The 14,403-nt window shown below is 46.6% G+C and overlaps 1 protein-coding gene across 15 annotated transcripts in view; it reads left to right on the top strand.

The window, feature by feature from the left end:
* Positions 1 to 3,377: 3,377 nt before the first annotated feature.
* The window catches only part of PTPRF (protein tyrosine phosphatase receptor type F), a 391,093-nt gene continuing 380,067 nt past the window's right edge, over positions 3,378 to 14,403 (top strand). For 14 of the 15 annotated variants that reach the window (XM_074832288.1, XM_074832283.1, XM_074832287.1 and 11 more), the window contains exon 1: positions 3,643 to 3,746. The gene's annotated coding sequence lies outside the window, so the exon portion shown is untranslated. Of the gene's footprint in view, positions 3,494 to 3,642; positions 3,747 to 14,403 lie in introns of those variants that run through there. The other variant, XM_074832274.1, reaches the window with a different exon arrangement.

Here is a 14,403-nt window from a genome sequence, read left to right as displayed (position 1 = left end):
TTTGTTTGTTTGGTTGTTTTTTTTCCTCAATGAATTTACCTTTTTTGTTTAGTATGAGGAGAAGGAGGTGAATGAACTATGAGAATTATTACTCATGTTTATGTACTTTGTAGGACCTCTAAGACATCAATCAAGAGGGGAGCTTCACTGTGCTAAGCACTATGCAAAGCCACAGTAAGGGAGAGCACATATCCTGACCAGATCTGGTCAGGCAGCTGAGACAAACGATGCAGAAAGGGAAAGACACTTGCACCTACTTTCCAGAAAGGTACCTGAGGAACAGAAAACTTATGGACCTTGCCCAGGAAATAGAAGCAAATACCACTTTAGCATTGTGACTGCACTTTCATTACAACACATTATTTCTTCAATCAAGTACAAGCTGTAGTAAATCAAAATTAAGGGCAAGTTGTTATCCTCAACTTAAAGATTCCCCAGTCCAGACAAACTAGTGAGGAAGCACCAGGGCTGTCTTTCCAAGGCTGCACCTCTTTCAGTTGGAGAAGAACAGAAATGTGCAACACAGATTTTTTTTATTATTATTATTATTTGGAGCAAAACAAAGTATTCTAATAATTCTGTCTTACAAAGGAAATGAAAGAGTCTTGGGGGTAATACTGAAAACATGGTGGGCAGTCAGAGTCATGGCCATATGGTCCTCAAGCTGTGCTGTCAAGCAGATCTACAGATGGAGATGTATTATCTTACATGAGCACCAAGTTGAGCATTGCACTAGGCACTTGTGAATCAGACCAGTGGGCCTGACAATACAATTCACAATTACTATAAAATCAGGTGAGAAAAAGTCATCAGCAAGAATATTCCCTCAAAAAAAAAAAAAAAACAAAACAGAGAAAGGAGGAGCTTCCGACAGGCTCTGCAGCTTACAGATTCAATCCAGAGCATTTAGCAAGTTTAGCAACACCTGAGATGAGAAGGGAAGTTGTTCTGACAAGTCTTAAATAATTCAGAATCCTGGTCTTTTGATTTTATACCTATTTATTATGTTAAAGGCAAGCAAAACCCATCCCACAGTATCTATACACTCGCTGGGTATCAAGTGGCACATATGACAAGACTATGGGTGTGTATGTTTGCTCTGAAGAGCTGGTTCAAAGGGAAGGAAGAGCTACCAGGAGCAGTGACCTCCAAATCAGGTACTGCAAATATACTCTGAGACTTTGCTTTCCAAAAGTTTACTACTGCAACGGCTGGGCAAGCCAGAGCCAAGAGAGCTACCGATATATAAACTGGTGGATCAATCTCAGGGCTTTAAGACTGTTGTATACCTCCTTCCAGAATACGGCTCTGGTGACAACATGCCAGTGTATCCTGTACTAAGCAAACCGCTGAAGTAGATAGATGCCTTTGCTTTGAGGAACAGTGCCCCCTGACTACAAAGTCCTCAGAGAGGTAAAGCGGTGACAAACCAGCCACCTCATATTCAGTGGAGCACAAAGCACCAGTGCCTACTGGGCTCACACTATTCATAGCCTTCCAGGTTTTTATGTCATGAAGGCATGGATTGCATTGGGGAATAATACAGAGTTTGGGGTGGTAGCTGTATGTGAAAACTCTCTGTTTCGTGATTCAAATGATTAATGGCTTACGCCCATGGGACAATCATTTACCTGCAAGTCTTGGCTAGAAGCTCCAGGGCATCCAAAGTTTATGAGGCAGCTCTGTGTCACTCACATGAATCCACATTTGTGAAGGTGTTTAGAAACCTGCACTTTTAGGTGTCTAAAAATATCTTAAAAATCGGTCCTGTAGGTTGGCCCAACATTTCAGTGTCTCCACTCAAAAGTTCTTAAGCATCTGACAAGATTAGCAAAGGAGCAGTAAGCCACAAATCTTCCATTTTTCAAGCAAACTTAAAAAACCTGTCACTGGCACATAAAATGAACAGGGGTTGGGTTGACATGACCCACCTTAAACTTGCCAACGTGGCGGCTGTGCGAGCCGGGGGAATGGCTCTGGCAGCTCTGTGAATCCCTGCTCTGGAGTAGGGATCTCCCGGCTTCCCCGTGGTCTTGTGCCTCAGCGCATCCTGAAGCAGATCCAAATTTTAACATGGAGAGTGGAGCCCATGGGCACTTTGGCAGTGCTGTGTGGCACTCGGCCAGCACCACTTACTCTAAGCTCCGTGGCCTCACTGTGTAATGCACAAAAGGGCCGTTTTGCAGCAACATTTGGATACTGAGTAGGAAGGAGGATATCCCCAGAACCAAAGGCTTTCAGTGCCAGAGCTTCCCGCCGCGTGGCAGGGGTGTAAGAGTGGCTTCAGGTGCTCCGTTTAGGGCAGAAGCGAGTGACCCACGAGGGACTGGGCATCGCATTCAGGAGTGTGAAGCCCAGAGCTCCTCAGAGTGCCTGAGGCAGCCACGCTGGGGCAGAGGAAGAACCTCTGCAAACCATCCGGCCCTTACCACCACCCTGCGTGAGCGGAGATGAGAGGACAACGGCAAAAGATCCTCAAAAGAACACAGTTACCACGCACGAGGAGAAATCCTGGAGACCAGAGAGGGGGAAAAAAATGCGTAACGTGCTGTGGGAAATGCCCGTGACCCCAGCACAGTGCGCAGAGGAGGGCAGCAGGGCGAAACCGCCGAGCACCGTGGTGTGGCCCGTGCTGACGCAACCCCAGCTCCGAGGACGGGTTGGGCAACGAGCCAAAGAGCACCGACACAATCGGTGCAGTTGACTGACTTAACCCTTCCACCATCTAAAAAGGCGACGAAAACTCCTCCTGGGCTTCACTGCTTCTTAGTTCGGGGCCCCGGTCGGGGAAGAGGGAAGGACCGGAGCCGTGAGGCGGCTGAGGCAGCAGCGTGCTCCGTGACTGCACGGGCTGAAACAACTCCCAGCAGCCGCCACACGGTCAAACCGATCGTAAACCGCAACAGGTCTCGGCGTGGCGCTCACCCGCCGCTGCCACCGACGGGCAGACCCCGCGGCGGGGGGGGGGGGGTGGGGGGTGCGTGGGGAGGGCTCCGGTCTGCCTCTCCACGGGCGCTCCTTGCACCTCCCGCTTCCACCTCCCGCCGGCGGCCCCCCCGGGTCTAGACCGACACCCAACCGGCACAGCCACCCAGGGTGAGGCGCGGAAGGACCGGGCGCGGACAAGTGCCCGCCGAGGCCCCGTCCCTCTCCCGTGGGCCCTCGGGCGGCTGCCCCCGCACCGGCGGGGGAGGGCGGCGGGGCGGCGCGGGGCCCCCCGGCTGCAAGGCCGGGTCCTTCCGGCGCCGCCGCCAAAGCGCCCGCCCCGGGCCGCGGCCGCGCCCTCCTCCGCCCCACCGGGCCGCCCCCCGCCCGCCCCCGCCCACACCTGGCCGGGGCGGGCCCTGCCCGCCGGCTGCGGGCCGACTCGGCGGGCAGGGGCGGGCGGCAGCGCAGCTCCAGGCCGCGGCGGAGCGAAGCGGGGCTCGGCCGGGAGCAGCGCCGCGCCTCGCCGCGGGGCCGAGCGCGGCAGCCGGCGCCCAGCCCAGCCCAGGTGAGCCCGCGGGCGGCAGGTGGCGGCGCGGCGGCGGCGGCGGCGGCGGGGCGGGCGGGCGGCGGGGCGGGCGCGGCGCGCGGCCCCGGCGGGGGCGGGCTGGCGGCGGCGCGCGCGGAGCGCGGTCCCGCGCGGCGGCTGAGGCTGAGGCTGAGGGAGCGGAGCGGAGCCGCCGGGCGGCCGGTGGGGAGCGGAGCGGGTTCTCGCACGGCGCCCGGAGGCAGCATGCGGGCGGCGGAGCCCCGGAGCCCCGGTAAGTGGCTCGGCTGCGGCGCCTTCCCCCCCTCCCCCCACCCCCGCCTCAGCCCCGCGCCCGGCTCCCGGCGCGGCGGGGTCGTCTCCCGGGGAGCCGCCAAACTCCGCCGCCTGTTGAGCTCCGCGGATCGGCGTCCCCCGAGCGCCGGCCCCGCCGCCGCCCCGGGTGTGCCCCGCGGGGGCCGCCGCGCGGTACCGGGGCCGCCGCGCGGTGCCTGGCGACTGGTGGCTGCGCCCCGCGGGGCCTCCGCGGGTCGCCGGGGAGCAGCCAGGCACCTGCCGGCGCCGCGCCGCGGTGCCGGGGGCGCGGCGGGGGGCGCTGGGGCTCGCCGCCGCGGCGTGACCTTCCCGGCGGGCTGCGGCGCTCGGGGCAGCCCCGGCAGGCGGGTCCGCCCGCGGGGCGGGGGGTGGGGGGGCCGGGGCCGCGTCCCGCGGGGCGCAGCGCCGAGCGCCGCGGGGCGCCACGGGCGCGGTGCCTCCGCCGTGCGGAGAGCTGCGGGGCGATCGGGAACGGCCCGGAGCGTTTCCCCGCGGCGGGCACCGGCCGTTCCGCGGCGGGAGGCGGGAGGGCGCTGCAGCGGGGCGCGAGCCGGGCGGCGGGGGGCGGCAGATCGCGCCTTTCCCCCCCCCCCGCCCTCGGTGGGGCGAGCCGCCGCCTGGGAGAGCGCGGGGCTGCCGGGCGGCGGCGTCTTGGGTGGCGAGAACAAAGGGCCCCCGGCGGGAGCGGGCAGGGAGCTCCGCCGCTGCGCCCGGGGTGCCGTCTCCCAAAAGCGGGGGGGTGGGGGGCGGAGTTCCCCCCTTCCTTCCCCGCCCGCCCTCCCGGGGGAGCGCGGCTGCAGCCTCCCCGGGACCAGCCCCTGCCCCCGGCCGCCCCCGCAACCTGTTGGGCCGCCCGCCTGGTCGGGAGCCCCGGGGGTGCCCGGGGAGGGGGGACGCGGGCAGTTCTCCCCCGCGGGACACCCGGGGGTGCCGGGCTCGCGTGGAGGGGCGGTGGGGTGGGCGCAGGCAGCCCGCGGCGAGCGGGAGTTGAGGCTGAAGGCGAACGCTGCGAACGGGTGTGTTTGCCTTCCCGGTGTCTTCGACGCCCAGAAAGTGTTTTAAGACCCAACTTGAAGCAGTTCAAATATCTGGCGTAAATTAAAATTAATGAAATAAAGTACTTCCACGCTCTAAACAAAGATCTGTTCCCGCAGACCTCTTGTGTGGAAAAGATGTGCTCTGTTTCCAGGAGACTGACTGGGGCAGCTGTTTTAAAGCGTTTTGGAGTTTTGTATCTATTTCCGATGTAACCAAATGAAGCTGTATTGTCAGTATCAAATAAAATGTTCTCTTGTCAAGAGTAGAATTGAGCTATAAAAAGTGATTTAGTCTGAAGATAACTGGATGATCAGAGCCCCAAATGTAAGTTACATCGAATATTTGCTGGTTTAGAGATCTCTGAAGGTGGCTGAGTTGAGCAGGGACGGCGAACAAATAGTTTCCTTATGCTGCTTGTGTAACCACCTTTGTTCATTTTTCAATGTAAGTGTTAGAGAAATGACAAATTTAATTTGAGATTACTAAGGTTCTGTGCTGCAAATGACTTGCCTCCATGTCTGGTTACTGGGTGATTGTTCCAAGCCTGTCAGTGTGGCTTTGAAAGCAGCTTTTTAAATAAAGTCCATTGCACTCCTTACGATAATGCGGGAAATGTGTCGCTCAAGAGAATGGTTTTATGGAGGGAGCAAGTGTACTTTAATCCTGATTTTATTATTTCTGCCGTGGTGGTTCTCTGTTGGGGCTGAGGACGTAGGAGTAAAGATATCTGTACATTGAAGCACACGATCAGCAGTCTGAACTTTGAAAGCAAGAAGTAAAATCTGCGTGGCAAAACGGCCGGTTTGTGATCTGAATGTGTGGTGGGTGACAGTGTTGGATTATTTAAGTTCTCAGTTTCTGCCTTTAACCAACCATCTTAACGTGCAAGTTTCTTAGCCTACGTCACTGGCATGCGTCGTGGTAGTTGAAATAGGATGCAGCATGACCGTACATGTGAAGGGGTTAAAACAGTTTATGGCCAGAGAGTTGCTGCATCACTTCAGCTCAAGAGATTTTTATAATTCAGCTTAGTTACAAATATTGCCATCTGCCCTTTTCTTTGCCTGTGCTTGTCCATAAATATGTCTTGGATACATACTGGTTGGGGCTGTTAGCAAAACAGTAGAAGCCACAGACAACATTTTATTCTCATGCGTGTTGCCAGTGAAAATGTCAGTTTCTGGAAAATCAAAGTAGAAACTGTCCTACATTGTGTCTGCATTTGGTTGTGGGTTGAGAGGTATGCAGGTATTTTATTTATTTATTTTTTTTTAAACTAAGTCCTGCTTTTGGGAACATAAGATAACTGTCATTGGCAAAAGCAGAGAAGACGGTCAAAGCTTGTGATTATAAGGAGAGAGATCTGAGCTTGTGGGTAACAGAGAAGAAATGTTTTCCTCTTTGTGTCCACATAATGCAGGGCTGTGGGAAGATATGCTTAATGAGGATGATTATTGCTGTGGCTTTCCATAAATCCACTTGTAATGGAGGCTTTGTACAGTTACTTCTGAATCTGTACATTTAAAAACTGCAAATAGCGATAATGGAGTTGGCTAATAGCAGACTGTCAAGTAAGTGCAATCCTTGTGATAATGTTCAGCCATAGATCTCCATTTAAGTATTACTTTTAAGCAGAGAATGTTTCTTGTAGGTCATAGTATATGCAATTAGGAGGAAAAAAACCACAGTTGTTGCTGCCTGTTCTTGAATCTTAACCAGCTAACTTTAATTGTGCAAAGGGTACTTTTTCTCTCCAGCTTTTTATCAGATAGCAGGAGATCTACAGTTCAGTAGATCCATTTGATGTGAATTTAGATAGTAGAAATAAATAATAATAATAACCAGCTTTAAAAAACTAACTGAAGAGGTCTACCTGAACAGTGAATGTGTGGCTGTGTGCAAATTGAAGCTGGGACTTGTGCCTTTTGAAGAATTGCAAACTTCACTATAAAGCATTGGAGCTGAATGCCACCAGGCGAGAGTCTGATCTTGTTAGTAGTATTAACCAGGACAGACCTTTCTGTTTCAGTGTTTTTTTCAGTGCCTCTTAGAAGCCAGGGTTGAGAGTTAAATTACTCATGTCTGTTTTGCAACTTAAAAATAAAAGGTGAAGGTAAGACAGTCGGGAAAATTTTTAATGTGTTATCTCGCCCCAGTACAGAAGGATGTAAAATCACCCATTACTTTCACGTAAAGCGCTTGTAATAGCTACTGGATGTTTTATATAGTGTTTTGAATGAATGCAGTTTTAACTTATGTAGCTAACAAACAGCTTTTGAAGAAATCTGACATGTGAGTTGCTTATGTTTATGTTTGAAAGGATTCATTGAGAAGGATTTGTGATGCTCACCATCGTTGTTTGCTCTCCTTTAAAAGTAATGCCTTGACTTTCATCTTTCATACAGTTTGCGAGGGCTCCTTACATGGATATACTTTTGCTTAAAATCTCACCATAAAAGTAAGCTTTGTTTCTACAGATCTTAGTGCACTGTTCAAATCCAAAATGTATGCTTCCTTTCCAGTAAAAACTTATAATTACATGGGGTGGTAGCTAACTGGAAAGTATTGCAAAACATATGTAAGAATACTGTCGTACAAACTCTAAAACTGACGAATGACTCACTGCGCCAGTGCTATATCAAATTCTATCTATACACAAGGTTTAAATGACAAGTTTACTTTAGGCAGGGAATATGCAATTTTCTTGTACTCTTTCTTCATCTAATGTCAAGTGAGCTTAATGAAATGGTACATGTGGGCATACAGGAGGCACCAGTTGTAGAGCTTTAATGAGCAAAGGGAACAAGCACTGCTTGGCTCTATTTGTAAAGATGATAGAGACGTAACTACTCTGTATATTAAAAACCAACTTCATGGTACTGAAGCATGTCTTGAGACATTTGTTTCTTTTAATGTACCTCATCATGATTTGTTTATGTGCATTTACTAACATTTGTTCTATTTTTGTTTTCTATAGGAGAGGGTACTTGTGTTTTTAGCAGTATACATATTCATCTTCACATATTTGTATTAATTGAGTTTCTAACTGGCATTTCAGAATTTTGGCAATATTTTTGTAAATATAAAATTCAGGTCACTACCAAAATGAAAACAGGATGATGTTCAGCATGGGAAAGGGGCCCATGACTGTAGGTTAAAGAGGAAAAAACTGCTTTCCACTGCAGCAAAACAGGTTTTAATCATGCCTTTAACATTGTGATTTATTATGAGAAGCTTCATAGAGCTTTGGAGAGGCCCTTCCAAAACCCAGGACATGTAAATAGGCAGTAATGTCCAGTAGCTGGGAAGCCTGTGCGAACTGGGAAGAGGACAGGGAAGAGGAGGATAGGGAAGACAGTGGAGTGGAGGTATTGGGGTGTTGTGCTGTTATGTTGTGTGTTGTGCCTGTATGTCTGTGGATGCCAGGTTGCCTGACAAAACACCTGTGGGGAAGCCTAGCCTGCAAAGCTGAGGAACTCAGTATCCACTCAGCCCTAGGTGGAAGACTTCAAACTCTTCACAACCCCTTTTAATTTCTAATTTAGCCATAATCTATTCTGCCACAGAGCCTATCCCTTCAGCTCTCTGTAAATACTCATCTTCTGGGCTGTGTGAAAGACATAGTGCACGTCCTTAGACTTCACTTTACGTTGTTCATAAGAGCTGTAGTGACCAGCACCTGTAAGTGTTTTTTCTATCTATAGGAAGGTCAGAGTCTCCTCAGGCTGTGAAAGGAGGCTAAGGCAGGCAAGTTGGAGCACTTGCTGTTTAATGTCAGTGTGCGCACACTGCATATACCTGTGCCTTGCTGGGGGGCGGGGGGGGAGGATGAAACAGGTCTTGTTCCTTCAAGGACTCTGTTATAGAAGAACTTCTATAAAGATCAAAAATACAGAGGTAAGTTCCATAGGATGGAAGCAATGTATGTAAAAAGCCTGATTGAGCGCAAAATTGATGAAAGCAGTTCCTAATACCTGGGCTCGGTACTTGAAAGAAGTAGGTAGCTCTGTTTGGATGATTTCATTAGGTGCAGTCCACTGTGTAGCTGAAATACAGCAATACCATTAATCCGAGAAGGGATAGGGTGGTCCCACTTTTTATTCTTGTCCTTCAGCAGGCATAGAAGCTTCCAGTTTACAACCTGCCCGAAAGACATTTATTTCTTGGCACAAAATTTCAGCTGCAGCTGGCAAGTGGGTAAGTACTTTCTTCCAGCCTTACTGAGAATGAGAGGAATTATTTAGGTTGGCACAAGAAGTTTATAGTTCGGAGTTGTCAGATGAAATTGAACAGAGAAAAAATGTGAAGGCTGGGCATGTGGCATCACTCTTTCAAAGGCAGTGCTGGAAATCCCGTCATCACTTGAAACCAAACAAAGCAAGCATGTGCTTGACCATGGTGAGGAATTATCTATTGGCTTCATAGGCCTCGCTTCCTTTTTTTTTTTTTTCCCCTGCAAGTGTAGTGTTTGACACTGAATTGCATGTGTGTATACAAAGGATAACATCTGTTCTATTTTATGAGATCCATATAGCGCAGTTGCTTTTTTATGCCTTCAGTGTATGGATTCTTTTCTCATGTGTCATCCTTGCTGCTGAAGGCAGCCGGACACTTGAGTTTTGTAATATCTCTTCTCTCTTCAGGAGCAGGAAGTTATCCATGGGATGATACTTGATTCTTCAGTTAATTTCCTCACAAAATGAGATCTCGGAGTGTTTTGGAAAAGCCATTAATTTTCTAGAGGGTTTTGTGAGTAGGAATGGAAGGGGAACGATTGTGTGGCTCTTTTTCTGAAGGAGTTTTGCTAATTGTTACATCAACAGGTTAGATTTTCTGCACCGACGTAGATGTATTTTGATACAATCATTAATTGGGAAGGTAAATTAGATCTGAGAAGTATAAAGAAGGCTATTCTAGTGTTTGGATTTTAGGGTATATATTTGAAAATATATATATATATTTATTTTACCTGACAGATACTGTTACTCTGATCTTTTATCTTAAAGGAGAACCATAGAAGTGTTAAAGAGGATCCTTTTGGACACAGTGTTAAGAATGTGTTAAGGTATTGTGTACTTGGAAGACATGAGCTGGGGGGGAAAGGAGGAAAAGTGACCTCTTGTTTTTGGATGGGTTGTTGCCTTTTTATAAGGCACTGTTTTCTTCAAATACAAAGGAGTTATGTTTGTTTATATCTTAAGTAACATTTGTTTCATCAAATTTGATCAAAGGTTTAGTTGCTGCAGAATCAATAATTCTTTTAAGGAAAAAACCTGTAATTTATGAATGTACTGTCCCTTGTATTTTAACTACTTGTAATACAGAATTAGCAAGGTTACACAAATTGACTAGAAGATGCACACAAAATCCAATAATACATTTTCCATGTCAAAGTTCAGTGAAATATGAAACATAATTACCATAAACAATGAAAATTAGCCTCTTAAACCTATGAAGTAGAAGGTGTGGAAATAACTTTGTAATATATTCTCATTGGTTTTGTTGAGACTGTTCTTGGGCATCACCAAAATTCCTTTACAGTCTTATGTATTCTAATCTCTGTGTTATTACGTGGTAAAAAGGCCATACTTGTAAACTTGTATTTAACCTGAGGAGAAAGTGTGCATTTTTGAACATCCATTTTAGATATTGACTGTCTTGTCACAAGGAAACAATTATTTCAGCAGACTCTAGAGTTACTGCTTTAATTCTGCCTCTTGACGCAAAGGTAGAGTTACAAACTTTTGGAGGAAAGTTTGTCACCTTCAGTATACTTGTGAGATGGAAATCTGTTGCTAACGGAGTTGCTGCTCTTGTTGGGTTGAGTTTTCTCTGGATTCTGCTACATCTGTGGAGCCTGTAAAACTATATTTTATGCTTCAGGTGTAGTGTTAAGGTAGAGCACCTGACTGAGGTCTTTTGGCTCAAAAAAAGTCATTTTAGAATAGCTCTTCCATAAACCTAATTTCCTGAGGTCTGTCCCATTGCAAGGGTTTTGTTTTGGCACAGGTCAGTAGGTGCTGGATCCTCCTTCATGCAGACAGATCAAGACAGGTAGAGCTTGTGGAAGCCTGGAGCATGGCCATGATTTTAGCTACTTTTTTGGGTTGATGGAAAGCGTATCTTTCAGTTATTCGTAGCTGGATTTTGGATGAGACTGAAGTGAGCGTGGGCTCTCACTGCCCCCACATTTGAGTGGGCAGGTACTGTCCTTTGCACAGAGATGCCTACCTCCTCACAGTGAGTATCGCACTTTGTTTTTCTTTCTTTGCTGCTGACTTACCTGGCTGTTTGGGTCTGCAGCCGAGGCCGTGATGGCAAGGGGCACCTCTCACCTGTGTGCAGACGTATAACACATGTGCCTCTGTGCTAAAACTCTAGCAGCTCTTTAGGATCAAGCTGTTACTTCTGATAATTGTGCTTAGCTCCTACTACGTTTCTTACCTGAAGCTTTTTCTTTGTAAACAACATAATAATAAAGTGTTCTGCTATGCTACCTCTGTGCCAGTCTCTTGCTTATGCCTGTGGAAGAAATAAGGAGCACAATGAATTATAAGAAGGTAGAGTTCCGCAGGGTTACAAGACAGCAGGCTGTCATGTTCTTCTAGTGATCCCCCACCCCGATGTCAGAGAACTGGGCATCCTTTAAGAACAGTATTTTACTAAAGACTGATCAAAGGCTTTTTCAGTGGCCAAAACCATCTAGATAGAAGGGCAAACGTTTGTCTTAAAATGACTTGCACAGAATTACTGGGATCAGCAACTTGACTGCAGTGACAAGAAACATCTTTAATACACTAGAAATTGTGAATTGTATTTTGTTTGCTTAGATCATTAGGTGTTCAGGGCAGGCACCCTGAATCGTATGGTGTTAAAGAATACACTGCATAGCAGTTATGTTGCTGGAAAGCATTTGTAAATGTAGGCTTGAATTAGAGATGTTATTTTTTTTTCCTTACTAAACTTTGAAGAGTTGTGCTTTGAAGACTAGTGAATTTTTGATGTTCTTAAATATTGTCTACAAGGAGCAGGTGAGAGATATCTTCTTTTTTTTTTTCTTTCTGTATGTTGATTTTTGGTGTTATGAGAAATGCAGACGTTCTGGTTTTGGCGTTTAGGTGATAGAATGGGCTGACACAACTGTGTAGGTTATAAATGGAGGATGAGCTCTCAGATATTGGCTTTCTTCATATCTGAAGTGAGTTAACAGCCTCTTGGATTCTTGTTGCACAGTGTAATTAAAATAAACACTATAATGCTAATCATTTATGTATTTTTGCCTGTGGGTGAAGTTTTAAATTAGAAGTAGCTATACTTCAGTGGAAGTGGAGATTTTTTTTTTTATTATTATAATGTTGCCTGTTTCCAGTCTGGTAATATTTCTGTGAGAGTGCATAAAAAATATTGCTAGGCAGATTTGTTTTTGTTTTTTATTACCTAATTGTATATTCTAGTAACGATGTAATTATTGCTTTTAACAAAACTGCCTGACTTGAGTGTTTAATTCCATCAGACTCAAGCAGTCACTGATGAGGTGATAAATGATAGGTTATATGTAGAAGTGGATTTGCAATTATTTGCTGCTTTGGGGGAAAAAAAAAGAAAGGTGCTTTGTTTCTGTCCAATGACTAATGTGGAAAATCAAAGCAGCGCACCAGATGTTTTTTCTAATGACTGTGGTTCAAGGTCTCTTTCGTATGGAGGAGGGTTTCGACTGAGTTCGTCTCTTGGCTTTGAAGTTTCTCTCACTTGTTAATGCAGCACTCCTCTAAATCTTTTGCTCCGGACTTCTCTCTGGATGGGTTTTATGGAAGAGCTCTTTCCCAACCCTGCGTGCGCCTTGCAGCTCTCTGTTCGTGAGGAGGTGGAGGGGCGACAGCACTTTTACAGTGTGGGCTGAGCACTTCCATTCACTTGTGTTTATTTCATAGAATTAAAACAAGAATAAGTGTTTCGCTGTATTTGTTGATGTCTGATTAGGAATTAGTGGAAGAAACTGAATCGCCTGTGTGATTAATGGTAGGTTTTGTTTCTAATGTATGAAAGGACTCATTGTCTGAGGCTTTTCCTCCATCTCACTCTGCCTAATCCGTCTGAAATCACACTAACGATGGCAGCGCTTGAGGCTCCTTGTCTTGTTTTCCTGTGTACTTAATCATACAGCTGGAAAAATTTCCTCTTCCGAAGGATGGTTGCTTCTTGTGACAAATCTGCTGTCACATCGTAGGGGTCTTGCTAATAAGGTGGGCATTAGTTCAGGGAGGGGTCTATGGGGAAAGAGGGTGATTAATCTGAAATCTGCAAACTGATCTAATTTATGCTACATTTGGATTTTGAGTCGAGGCCTCATGGTTTTGTTAACACCGTCTATTGCCTACCTCTTTACAACTGTGGCTGAAGGAGGTAAGCTGCCTCATTCTAACTTTTAATTCCTCCCAAATTTTTGTTAGATCAACTTTCTGTAATTGCTGATGTATTACTTCTTCAGGGAGGAACTTTAAAATTCCTCAGTGTATGTTTTCAAAAGCACTTTTGTAAGTTAGAGGTTTGCAGAAGTGAAGACATTTCTAAACTACATAGCAAGAAATTATAGGAGATACGACTTCCTCTTTCAGAAAAACCCTCTAAGAAACACAGTACCCCACTCCACAAACACTAACCTTTCTTTTCCTCTGAATCAGGTTGTCATTCCAAGGTCTCAGAGTGATTCAAAATATAAAATAAACTTCCCTGAGGAATCTATTAAAAATTATTTGGTTCACTGAACATTCAGTGCACGTTCAGTCTTGGAATCCATTACAAGCTTGTAGAAAGACTTTAAAAATCCTCTCCAGCGAAGTTGGTCGGAGTTCTGTCCCTTTGGCAGGTGGGCATGAGGGAACTTCATTGCTTTATTTTCAAAACAGAAGTGTGCGGAATTAATATTGATTTTTATTATAGCTGTCTGCTAGTGCCACTGTATCCAGGGGTCATATGTTGGCTCTGCTTTTGTAGTGGCAGCTTTCCCTGTTCCTTTAGTTGAAATCTGTAGTTGTGGAGCTCTGGAAATAATTGGGAAATGCTGGTGTTTTTTTTTTTTTCCTTTGAATTCAGTTTATAAAGCTTTATTCCCTAGAATTAAATTATTTTCAGGTTGAAATAGTACATAACTTGTTGAATGGAGACAAACACTGTTAGAAATTGGTGAAACTAAGCTATATTTTAATCCTAGATTTATTTTCACTTCCATTGTCACACACTGAAAACACTTGACATCTTTGTCCATCAGTATTGGTGTTTTCTTGTTCTGATAATTTTTAATGGTTATGTCTGGGAGAGACAACGTGTGTTAGGTTCCCACTTACAGTGTGGTTGTGTGCTGTGACGTGGGTTATATTTCCAGGTACCTGGTGTAGGTGTTGTCAGTTCCCATCAGTGCATGCTGCCTTTGTGTGCTGATGAGAGTCGTCATGTTATTCAGCAAAAATACTTCTTTTGGAAGAACTTTCCCATGTTTTCAGCTCATGATGGAGAACTGACATCTGCTTTGTTGTTTTTTGCATGCAAATATTCATAGTTGCTCAGAGGGTAGTTTTTCA

Source organism: Strix aluco, chromosome 8, assembly GCF_031877795.1.
Source record: "Strix aluco isolate bStrAlu1 chromosome 8, bStrAlu1.hap1, whole genome shotgun sequence".
NCBI lineage: Eukaryota > Metazoa > Chordata > Aves > Strigiformes > Strigidae > Strix > Strix aluco.
Note: the sequence above shows the minus strand (reverse complement) of the source record. Positions and strands in the feature narration are given on the sequence as shown.